Below are 14,162 nucleotides of genomic sequence, written 5' to 3' on the forward strand. Positions count from 1 at the left end.
AGGCTTGTTATATAGGTAAACTGCATGCCACAGGGGTTTGGTGTACAGATTATGCTGTCACTCAGGTAGTAAGTATAATATTCCAAAGGTATTTTTTCTTATCCTCTCCCTCCTCCCAACCTCCAGTAGGCCCAGTGTATGTTGTTCCCCTCTTTCTGTCCATTTGTTCTCCTTGTTTAGATCCCACTCAGAATGGAGAATATGAAGTATTTGCTTTTCTCTTCCTGCATTCGTTTGCCTAGGATAATGGTCTCTTCCTTCATCCATGTTTTTGTAAAGACATGACCTCATGCTTTTTTGTGGCTCTGTAGTTTCCATAGTGTATAAGTACCAGATTTTCTTTATATCATCTTGTTGATGGGCATTTAGGTTGATTCCATGTCTTTGCTATTGTAAATAATGCTGCAATGAACATATGCATGCATGTGTCTTTATGGTAGAGTAATTTATAATCTTTTGGACATATACCCCATAATGCAATTGCTGGGTCAGATGGTAATTCTGTTTCAAGTTCTCTGAGGGATAACGACACAGCTTTCCACCATGGCTGAACTAATTTAGTTTCACCAGCAGTGTATATGTGTTCTCTTTTCTCCACAATCTCATCAGCATCTCTTATTTTTTGACTTTTTATAATAGTCATTCTGAATGGTGTGAGATGGCACTTCATTGTAGTTTTGATTTGCATTTCTCTAATAATGAGTAATGCTGAGCATTTTTTCATATGCTTGTTGGATGCATGCATATCTTCTTTTGAAAATTATCTGTTCATGCCCTTTGCCCACCTTTTAATGGGATTGCTTATTTGTTTCTTGTAAATTTGTTTAAGTTCCTTATAGACGCTGGATATTAGACCTTACTCAGATGCAAAGTTTGGAAACATTCTCTCCCATTCTGTAGGTTTTCTGTTTACTCTGTTGAGAGTTTCTGTTGCTGTGCAGAAGCTCTTTAGTTTAATTAGATCTGATTTGTCAAATTTTGGTTTCATTGCAATTGCTTTTGGAGGCTTCATCATAAAATTTTTGCCAGGTCCTATGTCCAGAATGGTATTCCCTAGGTTATCTTCCACGGTTTTTATAGCTTTAGGTTTTACAATTAACTCTTTAATCCATCCTGAGTTTATTTTTGTATATGGTGGAAGAAAGGGGTCCAGTGTCAATCTTCTGCATATGGCCACATGTGCAGATTTTATAAGCATGTTTTTTTGTGCCTTCATCCAAACCACTGAATAGAAGTTTGATAAAGATCAAGACCCAACAGCATGCCATTAAGGGTTTCCTCTTGATTGACCCCAATTAATTAGTAGCAGTCTTTGAACAGATTGTTAAGGCAGCTCTGATCTGTTTAACTGTGGCTTCATCTAGTACACAGGAATATCAAAAGGACAACTACTTGCCAGGTGAAGTGGGAAGCCAGAAACTCACCACGCTATTTGGTACACCAATTGAGAATGCTCCTTAAATCCAAGGATCACTCTTCATTAATCTTTATTTAACTAGCACCCAGCAAAGAAAATTGACTAAATACAAAGAGAAAACATGTTGCTTGTTGTCAAACTAACTGGACTGGACCTGGAGATCACTGCTCCTTTTCAATTGCTCATTTGCCTGTTAATAATTCCTTCTGAATTACTGTCAGTGATCAATGCTGAACTGACTGGCCCAGCATCTCTGGAATTCATCCTTTTGCCAATTTTGAAATTGGAAAAATATTAGCTTTTTCCACTCATCTGACCCCTCTCTCACAATTCAACATTTTCTCATGGAAAATAACTCCTCTTTCCTATCTGCAAATACTCAAAGGCCCTGTGTTGTGACTCTGGTGGACCTGAAGCATTGAAGCTTCCTGGAACATCTGATCTCCTTTCTTGCTGCCCCCCGCCCTGCAGTGGAGCAGACGTCTTACTAACACGTCTCTGCTGTCAGCCTGAATGTTGTCTTCTGGTCGAAGATGATGGGAACACAATGGTCATCTAGAGGTGCTGCCCTCACTCTGTCCTCTCTGAGTGTAATAAATTTTCCCAAGGGTGGGCCTGTCCGTTTCTTTCTGTACTTGCTTTGCATGTATCAAGTAGTTTCATCTGATGGCTGATAATAAAGTGGTGGATTTCTCAGAAATTGAAAAGTGGAAAGAAGCTTAGGGTGTTGCCTTCCTCACTTTAATTTTCTGGAGAACAAAAGTAAAGTAATAAGTACTAAAGCATTCAGTGCTATGGTCTGTCAGTCATTTGTAAAATAAATAATAGAACCTGAAACACACAGATGATGAGTATATAAATTACATGTTCAAAATTTGAACTTTATAAAAGAATCTAGCAGAAATTAAATGCAAAATTTGTGAGTGTTAAATGTTCTGTTTGTTCTCATGGATTTCATTAACTATAGAAAATAACCAACTAATTTAAATATTAATTACAACGATCATTATTAATTGAACTGTAAGTAATAGTTATTTGAAAGTTTTGCTATAATGTTATAAAAGAAAAGTGTCAAAATACACAAGAAAAACAATATGTGCATGTTATTTCTGTCTGTGGACATGCATCTCTCAGAGGGACCAAAGCTGGAATAATTCTCTGTGCCAGCTATTTTTCCAAGTTCCTGACTTATTTCGAATATCTTTTGGTAATTGGTTCCTATTCTTCTGGCAAGCCACCTGTAAGCTAAGGCAGAAGCTAAGAAGGAGTAAAATGGGTGGAGTTGATATGATTTTAGCATTACTTCACGATACTGAAATGCAAGCTCTTAGCTCCTGAGTCTGCGCATTTTTTCACAGGGTGTGTGGTTGATTTATTAAGGCTATTCAGGTCAAGGAATATGAGTTTTTATTTCATTTAAAATTTAAAAAGAGATTTGTTCAGAGAAATATTGAATTTGGGATATTTATCTATGATTTAAAATAATAAGTCAATGTAAAGTCAGCAATTCTAGTGTAAGACTTATTTGGTTACAAGAATTATTGGTGCCTGTAAGTGAATGCTACTTTTGCTTCTATTATATCAATGTAATTTAATTGAACCCAAATAAAGCTAAACCCAAGGCAGGTATTTTATGCCAATTAAAAATTTGAAATTTAATTATATAAAAAAGAATTGGCTTTTTTTTTTTTTTTTAATGCTTTGGTGCTCCTCTACACCTATGTTATGTGTTAAGGTTGGGCTATGAGAAAATTCTGTTGGAGAGAATCAGCATGGTACCATGCCGTGGCAGCTGCTGGATGGTGGTGTGGACAGTCCTCACCAGGCCTTGCTGCTGATGCTATCCAAATCCAGTGTGTGTTGGGGGGGGGAGCGCGGGGGGGCGGTTTGCTCTTCCATGTGTAATCCCAGACCAGTGACATCAGCACCACCTGAAAACTGGAAGACACCCCGGGATCCATGAGTCAGAAACTCTAGGAATGGAACGCAGCAATCTTGTCTTAAGAATCCCTCCAGATGGTTCTACTCTATGCTAAAGTTCAGAAACCACCGATCTAGGTCACACTCCCTAGAGACTGAAAAATTTTGCTGGAAGCAGCTTAATTCAAGATCAACACAGGACACATGCCTGTGAAGCACTAAGAAAAATAGAAATGGTGGAATCTGGTTTTTATATACCAAAGACGGGACCAAGTCCAACAGTTTCAATATTCCTTCAAGGCCAGAAAACTATGTCTTACAAATCACAGTTCTGGGTAGGAAAGAACTAAGCACAGCACTGGAGAGATGACGATGTCCTTCAGCAGTTTATGGTCTCGGGGGATCCTCTAGTACAAACAGCTTCAGGTGATTTTCAAGGTTATCTGTGTTATGAAGAGTCTGCTGAACAAGTTAAGTGTCTTATTGTATGTATTCTAATTGTCCAATGAAGACTTTTTTTTGAGGTTATCTAAATTATCATCAAAATCTGCTAATCTTCAAATAGAGTATTTTATTTATCCCTCATTTTCAAGTCATTGATTAACAACTAGCTATAACTAACATTGCTTCCAAATGTTTGAAATTAATGAGTCCACAACAGGGCAGTGCAACCAGAAAGAGGACTCCAGTCAGGCGCACGTTGGCTCAAGAACGGTGAGACGATGAGTTAGGAAACCAGAGATACAGCCCTTCTCGTGTGCTCACCTCTCCCATGCCTGTGTTCAGACTCATGCAGAAGTTTCCTATGGTAACTTCGCATGTCTGCAGACAAAAAGGACAAGTAAAGGCAGACATGTCTATTTAAACATTTAGCAGTTTTAACAGGCATTTAAAACACATACCAAGTCACACGTGGCCACATTAGCTGATGGCTGCTCTATGTGCTGGTGAGTTTATTCATACAGGCTTCAAGACACAATCTTCCTTCCACCAAGAGTTTATTAGGAATACTTTGTAACATAACACTAAAGACTACTCAAAGAGACTCATGCACTCCCTTCCACATGCCTGAGAGTTTGAGAAACAGACATGTCGCTAGTGAATGAAAAGTCAGTGCTGGAAAGACTCAGAACATGCACAGCCTACCTTCACAATTTGGTCCAAAATAACCATCCTGGTTCAAAGCAGTTGGTGACTGACAAACAGTTTTTACTAGAGGATACCCCGAGACCATAAACTGCTGAGAGACATTGTTACCCCTCAGTGCCGTGCTCAGTTCTTTCCTACCCAGAACTACAATTTGTAAGATGTTATTTTCTGGCCTTGAAGGAATATTGAAGCTGTTGGACTTGGTCCTATCTTTCGCATATATGAAAAACAGATTCCACCGTTTCTATTTTTCTTACAGTGTTTCACTTGCATGTGTTCTGCGTTGACCTTGAATTAAGCCGCTTCCAGTTGCATTTAAGTTGCTTGCCAGTTCATGATCTGTACTTCAGCTTCTTTCAGAAAAGGTTACTGGAGACAAGAAGAAAGTAGTACTAACACTAATGTTGTGGTTCCAGCATCAGCACTAGCAAAATCCCTCGTGTTCCCCCAGCTGGGGGATCTCCGGCAAATGCTCTCACAGTGCCCTGTGCTGCTTGTCCACCACATTTGTGATACTGTAATTGAGTATCTGTGTTTCAACGTGTCTTTTCCACCAGAATGCAAGTTTCAGGACAGCAAACAGCACATATTTTATATTCTGCACTCTATTTTTCACATCCAGTAGCACATCTAGCATATTGTAGGTACTCAATACATTTTTGTATAATTAGTAAGCAAATACATACATCATATATTGATATTACAGCACATATCACATGGTGGTTTTTCACATTCATTTTCTTGCCTGGGTTTCTTGCTGAGCTGAATAGAATCATTCTTCAACCCACATCTAGTGCAATGCCTGTTATCTAGGGGATAGCAAATTGTTTTATTATTAAGGGATAACTCTTGAGATCTAGGAGTGAGTAAATATGGCCTGAATTCTCATTCTCACTGCTGATGAAGGACTGTTAAATTAACCATTCTATGTTCCAGTGTTCTCATCCATTATACAGACATAATCATATTTATTTTTATTTCCCTAACACATTTAAGGCTATAGGGAAAAAATGATGGGACAACAGAGGGAGCCTTGAAAACAAAGGTATTATCTGATTCTTTAAAAACAATGAAGCTGTTATTTCTAGTCTACTTTCCTCCTTTTGAAATATCTGTCCTATTCTAGTAACTCAGGCAGAATCTGAATAAAATACTCTTCCCATTTTACTGATTATATTCTCTAAGTAGCATTTTCCTTCTTAGCACATGACTAAAAACTATGCAGTGAAATATAGAGATCTGCCATATAGACCTATCCTGTTTCAATTTCCTCTGCAGATGTTTCAATACTACTTAGAGTGTCCCAAATCCAGAGGACTTATCCTCAGTCACCCATGATTCCTTTTGCAGCCAAAATGAGAATTAGTCTCCCTAGAAGCCCACAAAGGAGGTGGCCGAGGGGCCATGAGAAATGCAGCATGTGATGGTTAATTTTATGTGATAACTTGGCTGGGCCATGAGATGAAACATGACTGTGGATAGGTCTGTGAGGGTGTTTCTGGATGGAGTTAATATTTGAATTGTTGTAGTGAACAGAGCAGACTGCACTCCTCAGCATGGGTGGGCCTCATCCAATCCACGGAGGGACTGAATGGAACAAAAGGGCTGAGTAAGAAAGAATGTACTGTTTTCCTGCCTGAATGCCTTTGAGCTGGGACATTGGTCCTTTACTGCCTTTGGACTCAGACCTGGACTGAAACTTACACCATCAGCCCTTCTGGGTCTGCAGTTTGCTGAATGCAGCTCTTGTTACTTCTCAACATCTTTAATTAAATGACACAATTCCTCTGGGGAACCCTGACTAATACACGGTGCGTGCAGAACCTCAACATCACTAAAACCCTCATGGTGACCACAACTTCCCACCCTGATGTCCAACTCCAGGAGCAGGGAATATCCTACAGTAGCTGCAAATTAATAAGAATTAAAAGGCCTTTTTTACCCATAACCTGATTGCCGGGCCACATATTGACAATTGAAAACACCCACCCTGTTATGTATCTTCTCACCAAGGTGATGAAGACCAGGATGACAGAGAAATTGTAATCATAGAGGTGGAAACAGAGGACATATTTGAAAACAAAAAAATTCACACATTAAACAATGTGGGATGAGTCTGAGCAGGGTTGAGGTAGGGAAGTGTAAACCCATATAAGCCATTTAGAAAAGCAATGCTAGGCACTACCTTCTTGCCACGGCCTTAACCACATTCAGGCACCTCTTCTTTCAGAAGCATTGCTGGAGTGTGATCGGCCCTCCAGTCCACAGCCTCTTCTGGGTTGGAATGGTGAGAACGTATACCAGGTCTAAAGCCAAGCTTGCAATAGGAATTAGACAAATTCAAAGAACTAAGAATGTCAACATGATCTTTTCATGACACTTTGGAATATAGAGTAAGTCATGCCCAGACATATTGTGCTCTGCAGTGGTGGCACCACGGGGAAGGTGCTCCCTTCCCCTTGGGAGGAGATGGGTCATCCTCCACCTCCAGTCTATGGCACTGCTGAGCCTCGAAGCATCCATTTGCAATGTCTATGCTGTCAGGGGTATTCTCCCACCTAGTGCATGATACTTATAAATGGAAAGGTACAGAGAGTTGTGTAGCCAAATTGTAAGCATAGGAATATTGGTGTAAAACAGAAGGTATAAAGAAATAAAGCCTCTTTCTATCTCCAGTAATTGTGATTTAACTACTTCCTTTTTTGAGACAGGGTCTTGCTCTGTCACCCAGGCTGGAGTGCAATGATGCAATTGCAGCCTCAACCTCCTGAGCTCAAGTGATCCTCCTACCTCAGCCTCCTGAGTAGCTGGGACTATAGGTGCATGCCACCATGCTTGGCTATATTTTTTTGTAGAGAAAGGATCTTGCTATGTTGCCCAGCCTGCTCTTGAACTCATAGCCTCAAGTAATCCTCCTGCCTCGGCCTCCCAAAGTGATGGAATTACAAGTGTGAGCCACTGCACCTCACCTAACTATTAATACTTCCTTGATAGAAAGAAGTTGAAAAGATAGCTCTTGCTAAAAGAATGAGGGAAAGGGTCTGCAGCTTTAAAATCTAACTCTAACAGCAAACTTCATGAGATGAAACCAGGCTTCTCATGAGTCTGAGAATGACAGTAGCTGAAGTCAGCCCAGAACTGTGATTTCCTGTTGAATGTGGCAGCTCAGATCATTGTGTGCCAAAAGATTGCTTGGCGTCAGAGGTATTCAGGGTGGGTTCCATACAAGCACCATAAAATAATAATAATAATAAACATCAGTTATTTTAAACCTGACAGAGGTACTCAGCCTGGGATCAGAACAATCCTGATGAGCGTCCCAACTATGTGAAGAGAACCTCAGGGCATAGCTGGACAAAGTACACAAGTCAAGAGAAAGCCGAGCTGCTCTGCAGTCCAGAGCATGGGGAGTGCAGGAGGAAGTCTGGGGATGAAGAGGGGCAGGAAAATGGAGACATGGCCAATTAGAGGAGGCTCCTCAGAGGCTGCTGGGATGAGGAGTGACGAAAGACCAGCAGCAGTGGCCAGCTAACTGAGAAGGGGTAAATGTCCCATGGAAGTCACTTGGTGTGGTAATGGCAGAAGATCTCTGAATGAAACAAGGAGAATTCTTAAGGAGTTTCGTGTATTGTCCTAGATATTGAACATTGCTGCTGCTCCCAAAACGTTCCTACTAACAAACATCTTACATATGGACTGTTTGAGGTATTGAGATCAAAGAGAATGACTTCTGTTTCGCGGACTGTGAGAGGAGTAAAGAAGAGACCAGGTGCCTTGAGAAATACAGAAGGGAGATGAGAAGGAAGGAGGCCTGAGTTTCTCAAACCCCGCACATTCCCAGAAATGACTATTTTCAGGACTGACCCTTCGTTAGTTCTTGGGAAGCAAACTCTGAGTTCTGGAATGTTCTGCCTGGGAAGAATGTTTTTGTATGTCTGAAGCCTTGTGTCACATGGCACCAGTTGAACAGGTTGTTAATGCTAGCAGTGTGATTTATGCTGAGTGCCTAATTCTGCCCTGGAAAACTGGAATCTGAGTATCTGAGTTCAGTCATATAAATGCTTCAGGTCTGCAAGACTGGCTTGCAATAAGAACCCTGGACACAAAGGCTCAGGTGAACTTCCTAGACACCAACACTCAGGTGAGCTGTATGGAAACCAATGCTCAGGTGAGCTTCCTGGACGCCGAGGGCCAGGTGATGTTCCTGGACACTCAGGCTCAGGTAAGCTTCTGTGGTTGGTATTTGCATACGCTGTTGCACAATATTGGGAGAATTAAGCATGTCCATGGGACTCCACTGTAAGAGGATGCCTGGAAGCTCTATTCCTTTGCTGGAATAATTCCCATTCCTTTGCTGTAATAAACTGCAACTGTAAGTATAACAGCTTTTCTGAATCCTGTAGGTCTTTCCAATGGATCGTAGAAGCTGAGGATGGTCTTGGGACCCCCCAACACAGAGAGGGAGAAGTCAACAGGTGTAGGATAACAGCTTAAGGAAAAAAACAAAAACAAAAACAAAAAACAGGAAAAGGCCGCTTGTGCAAATCCTATGGCGTAACTATAAAGAGAAATTTCCACTGTCTAGATGTTTCAGCCTTTATTTTCCGAAATAAAAAATGGACAATCTTATACAAAAGATAATTGAAGCAGAAATAATTGTATGTGTTCTTTCCTCCTTTTCTGGTCTAGATTTGTCTTCATTTATCAACTTTAAGTGTTATTTTATCATGTTATGTTGAATCCATTTTTGTTAGCTACGCGATGTTATTTTTGTAAAACGGTTGGGGGTGCAGTCATTAGTCAGTCTTTCAAATTAATATCTTGCCAATGGCTCTTGTGACCCAAATCAGGTAAATACGACCTAAGAACATGTCACTCGACTTTGTCATGTTTGCCCACCACCACAGCATGCTTCCAAGGATCCCGAAAATCCCACTGTCACAGAAAGACAGCAACGTCAGCTCTCTCCGGCATCTTATTTTTCTTTCCAGCTTAAAAGTGAATTGAGTTTACTACCTACATGACTGGATTTACCCACTTCTTAGACCCTGATTCTGTAGTCACACTTGAACTGTTCTGCTCAGTCTCTTCATATCTAAATAAATGGAGACATGTGGATTCTGGAGTGGGCTGCACTGATCGACCCACTGCAGCCTGAACGAACTTCTCTGTGGATCCATGGCCTCTCTTTGACTGACAGACAAATAGAGAACAAATGTACCACCATCAGTTCTTAAGAAGCTTTTTTCCAATTATAGCATATTTTTAATATGTCTGTGCTTTATGAAGCATTCCTTTGAAGTCATCCTAGTGTTTTATTTTGTTGGGTGTTTTTTATAAATTGATGACTATAAGCTAGTATTTGTATTATTTAACAAATCTATTTTGTATGTGTCTATTTGCTTTGTCGTTCAGCACACTGTTTATTCCGAGAATCCACAAGCACAAACTGTTACATCAGGATAAAAGTTCCTTACAACCTGGCCTGGGGTTGGGAAGTGCCTCGTAATGCCTGACTCATTAATGCAGTCTATAAATGATTGTCGAGAGTTTTACAGATGGTGCATATTTTTGCCAGCCTCCCCTTTCTAGGTACACTAACTAATGTGGACTTATTATTTTCTGCCAGCTAAGCACGCAGCCTTGGTTGGTTCCAGGTGGGAAAGGAGTTGGTGATTCAGTGGAGCCTCACTGTAGATCAAAGGCAGACTCTCTACTGGGAAAATATGTGTTGTTTGCAAAAGCTCCAGAAAAATCAAGACAATTCTCACAGAAACAGAGCACTGTTTACAAATACATTCCAGAAATATATGAGCTAGGTCGGACTTTTTAAAAATATTTTTTTCAATAGAATACTTTTAAAACTTCAGTGGGCCTCTCAGACATCTATCCTGCTTTGCCAAGCCAAATATGAGGCTTTCCATGCAATCCTGCAGCCCTGCGGAGACTTTTCCACGCATCCCTGCAGTAAAAGTTAAATTTGGTCTCTTTTTGTTCTCTCTTTTAATTGTAAGAATAAAATTACTCAAGAATAAGTTATGCAACTTGGTGACAGTTACTTCTGTCAGGGACTAAGCGCTACATTCTCTTACAGTAGGAATTTATTGAACTTGGTTGATTTAGCAGATGACCTCATGGATGAAAGAGACTCTAAGTGTCATTCAGCCCACATTTCTGAACATACAACTAAAGAAACCAGAACAAAAGCTGACTGAGGCTTTTGCACAAGAGTATGCTGTTTGTGAGGATGAGGGATGAGGTTCAAATTAAAACTAGGTGTGTCAGGCTGGCTAGCTGTTCACCGATCCGGCCATTTTCTTCCTGAGCACACAGTGACACGGCATTTTATGGGTCCCTGGAGGTGAGATGTGGCCTGTAAGGTAGGTGCATGGATGTGCTTTGGTCAGGAATAGGCCGAGGCCAACATCCAGGCCAGAGTGACTCAGCAAGTTCAGGATGCAGGCACATACTCCACTTGTTACATAACCTGTTTGTGTAAGTCCATACTTGCCTCTGAGCCACTATCGTCTGAAAAAGGTATAACTGCCTTGCTGACACTGTAGGGGCTCGGCTTGCACTTGTGGGTCTTGAAAGAAGAGAGTCTGGGTTCAGGCGCATCTGGTTCGCTCCAGTACCCGCTCCACGCACATGCTTCGGCTGGTGGTAAACGTTGCTGAGGTGAGTAGAAAGAGAATTCCAAAGTGGGTATAGCATTTATAAAAATTGACTCGCTCTCATTGAACAGATGACTCTCTCTGTACGGCGCCCAGAAAGAGAGTAATGCTACTGATCCCTGTAAGGGAGATCAAGTTTCCTTGAAGACAGGTGGGGGGAGCCAGGAACTGGCGTGTGCCGAGAGAGAAAAAGAGTTAAGCTGCTGACCCTGAAGGCAAGAAAGAGCCGGCTGTGCAGCTGTGTGTAGGAGCAGCTGGAGCAAGCAGTCAAGAGAGCAGACAGTGAGAGAAAGCTGCTGATGGGAGAGCTGCTGCTAAGAAAGCTGGTGAATAAAAGCATATTCACCTGCCTACAGCCCCCTGAGTGTTCTCCCAGCTATCTGCCCATCCACTCACTCCCCTTCAGACCTCAGTTGAAGCACGCCACCTTGGAAGTCATGAGCTGTTACAAGACGAAGAAGCGCGCATCTGCAGTCACTGCGTGGGGAAAAGCTAGCCACACACCAGGAACATTGTTTGTATTTTACATGAGAGAACAAGTAATAAACATCTACAGAAAAATAAGATGCAACCTATGAATTCAAAAGACAACAACTACAATAAACAGAGTATAATAAATGAGCTGCACTGAAAAAGCAAAATCAAATAAACCAGTATTGACTTTAGATGTTACTGTGTAGTCGTAAGAAGGTTTTAGTGTTGTTGTAGTTGTTACTTGAAGGGTGGTGTTAGGATTTCTTGCTTTCACACCTAATGGGTGACTTAAAACAGCCAACTGGCTGTCATACACAAATGCAGACTTTTTTTTGAATTTAAAAATCCATGTTTCCAACAGTTGTGCAAAGTGGATCCGATGTAGTTGGAAGCAAAAGGGTTTTAGCACAGTCAGCTTCCAACGAATGTCTGTGTTGAATACGCACAGTGGTGATTCCTGCTAAAGCAGGATGGGCTCAGAAGGAGTTTGTAGATGCAGGTATGTTTGGGCCACAGAGATACCTTCAATCTCTCTTGGTTTTCAACACTTTTACAGAAAAATTGTGTCTGTTTTTTGAATGTCCAAGGCTGTTTCCTTTGATAAAAAGTTTTGTTTTTATTATTATTACATAAGTAAGCAAATAATCTCAAAACAGAGTATGTTGTGTTTCCAATAATAACAAGGTAGCCTGCCATGCCTAGTTATTTCTAAGGTTCTCAAGACATTTGAGAATTGCATGCACTAAATAATAAAATAACATCTAAACTGTAAGGGTTCTGAGATACATCCCTGACTCTTTTACTTGTTTTTTGTTGGAAGGCAGTTTGTGGAAGGCAGTTGAAAGACTAATTTTCTTCATCCGTCCAATGAGAGGGACGCAATTTTTACCAATGCTATACCCACTTTGGACTTCTCTTTCTACTCATCTTAGAAACATCTACCACCAGCTGAAGCATGTTCAAGTGGCAGGAGCTGGAGTGGACCAGATGCTGCCTGAACCCAGACCCTCTTCTTTCAAGACCCACATCAAGAGGCCATTTCTCATGGTCCCTACAAGTAGACACTGCCAGTGACCTAGTGACACTCAGCACTTCCAGGCCCATACAGGGAGATTTCCACATGCTTTAATCTTTCCCTATCCCCTCCCAGGATTGAATGCAGAATTCTCTGAGTAACGAAAAAAGGGCACAGTCCTTACTGGAGGGGGCTGGGAACCTGAGTGAGCACATGGAAGGTGCTCCAATAAAAACACCTGGTATTGGACTAGAGTGTGAAGGAGAAATAAACTTCTGTTGTGTTAGGCCAGTGAGAATTGAGAGTTTATGTGTTAAATGACCTTATGTTACCTTTGTGCAAGCAGACATCTCTTTTAAGTTTTTCAAACTAAAATATATATGAGGCATTCAAGGGTAAAACTTCAGTTCTCTCTCCTTAACCCAAAACTTATACATGGCTCACTTCATGAGCCCACATTGACAATGGCTGCTGACTGCTTTATAGAAGCTTAGGCTATGGGTTCAAAGTCAGGGCTTCTTAGCCTTGGCACTACTAATATTTTAGGTCAGATAATCCTTTGTTGTATGTGTGTATGTGTGTGTGTGTGTGTGTGTGTGTGTGTGTGTCTGTTTGTCAGGGGAGCTGCCCGTTCAGTGTAGGATGTTTAGCAGCATCCCTGGCCTCTACCCATTAGATGCCAGTAACGTCTCTCTAGTTGTGACAGCCAAACATATCTCATTGTCAAATAGCTCCTCAGGGGCAAAATTGCCCCCACTTTGAGAGTTATTAAAGACCATCAAACCTGGATAATAGTTAAAGAGGCAAAAATCACATTGTGTTCAAGAGCTGCTGCAATAAGAGTAAGAGGCCTCAGTATAGTACTGAGCTCAAGTGGAGATTTAGAGTCAAGGACCAGAGTGGGGATCAGTAGACAGAAACTCACTAAGGGGAAACATCAGGGACAGAGGGGATTCTGGTTAAACCAACTTCCCAGGATTCCTGTGGAAGGCAGGCCAGGATGATCTGACAGCACCTGTGGGTTGTGAGCGTGAGTTTGATCAAATACCGAGGGAGAACAGTCTGGCTAAATGTATTTAACAAAACTCTTACTAAATCTAGGGAGTGCAATCCCACGAAGGACAGACACTGAAGCCCAAGGTTGAAGTCTAGGTGAGAAGCAGACTTAGGCAAGCCTGACAAAAATTTCATCAAGAATAAGGTCTTTGTTGAATCAATGATCAAACTCAGAAGAACAGCAAGTTAACAGAAACACATAACTATTTAGTCACTTTACAAAACATTAGAATCACACAACCTTAAAGACTGATGGGAACTTAGAAATTCTCTAACACCAGCTGCTGTTCAGCCCAGACATTTCTACATTCGGTCTTTCCTGGCGTCCGGAGTTACAGAGTGCCAGGGAGCTAACACCCATTTACCTGTGGATGGCAGGACTTTCCAGAAACAAACCAAGTCACAAGGGCACATTAAATTCTAAAAGAGAAGTGAGGGACATCTTGTGCATGCCACA

Source organism: Trachypithecus francoisi, unplaced genomic scaffold (assembly GCF_009764315.1).
Source record: "Trachypithecus francoisi isolate TF-2019V2 unplaced genomic scaffold, Tfra_2.0 Lachesis_group2, whole genome shotgun sequence".
Classification (NCBI taxonomy): Eukaryota; Metazoa; Chordata; class Mammalia; order Primates; family Cercopithecidae; genus Trachypithecus; species Trachypithecus francoisi.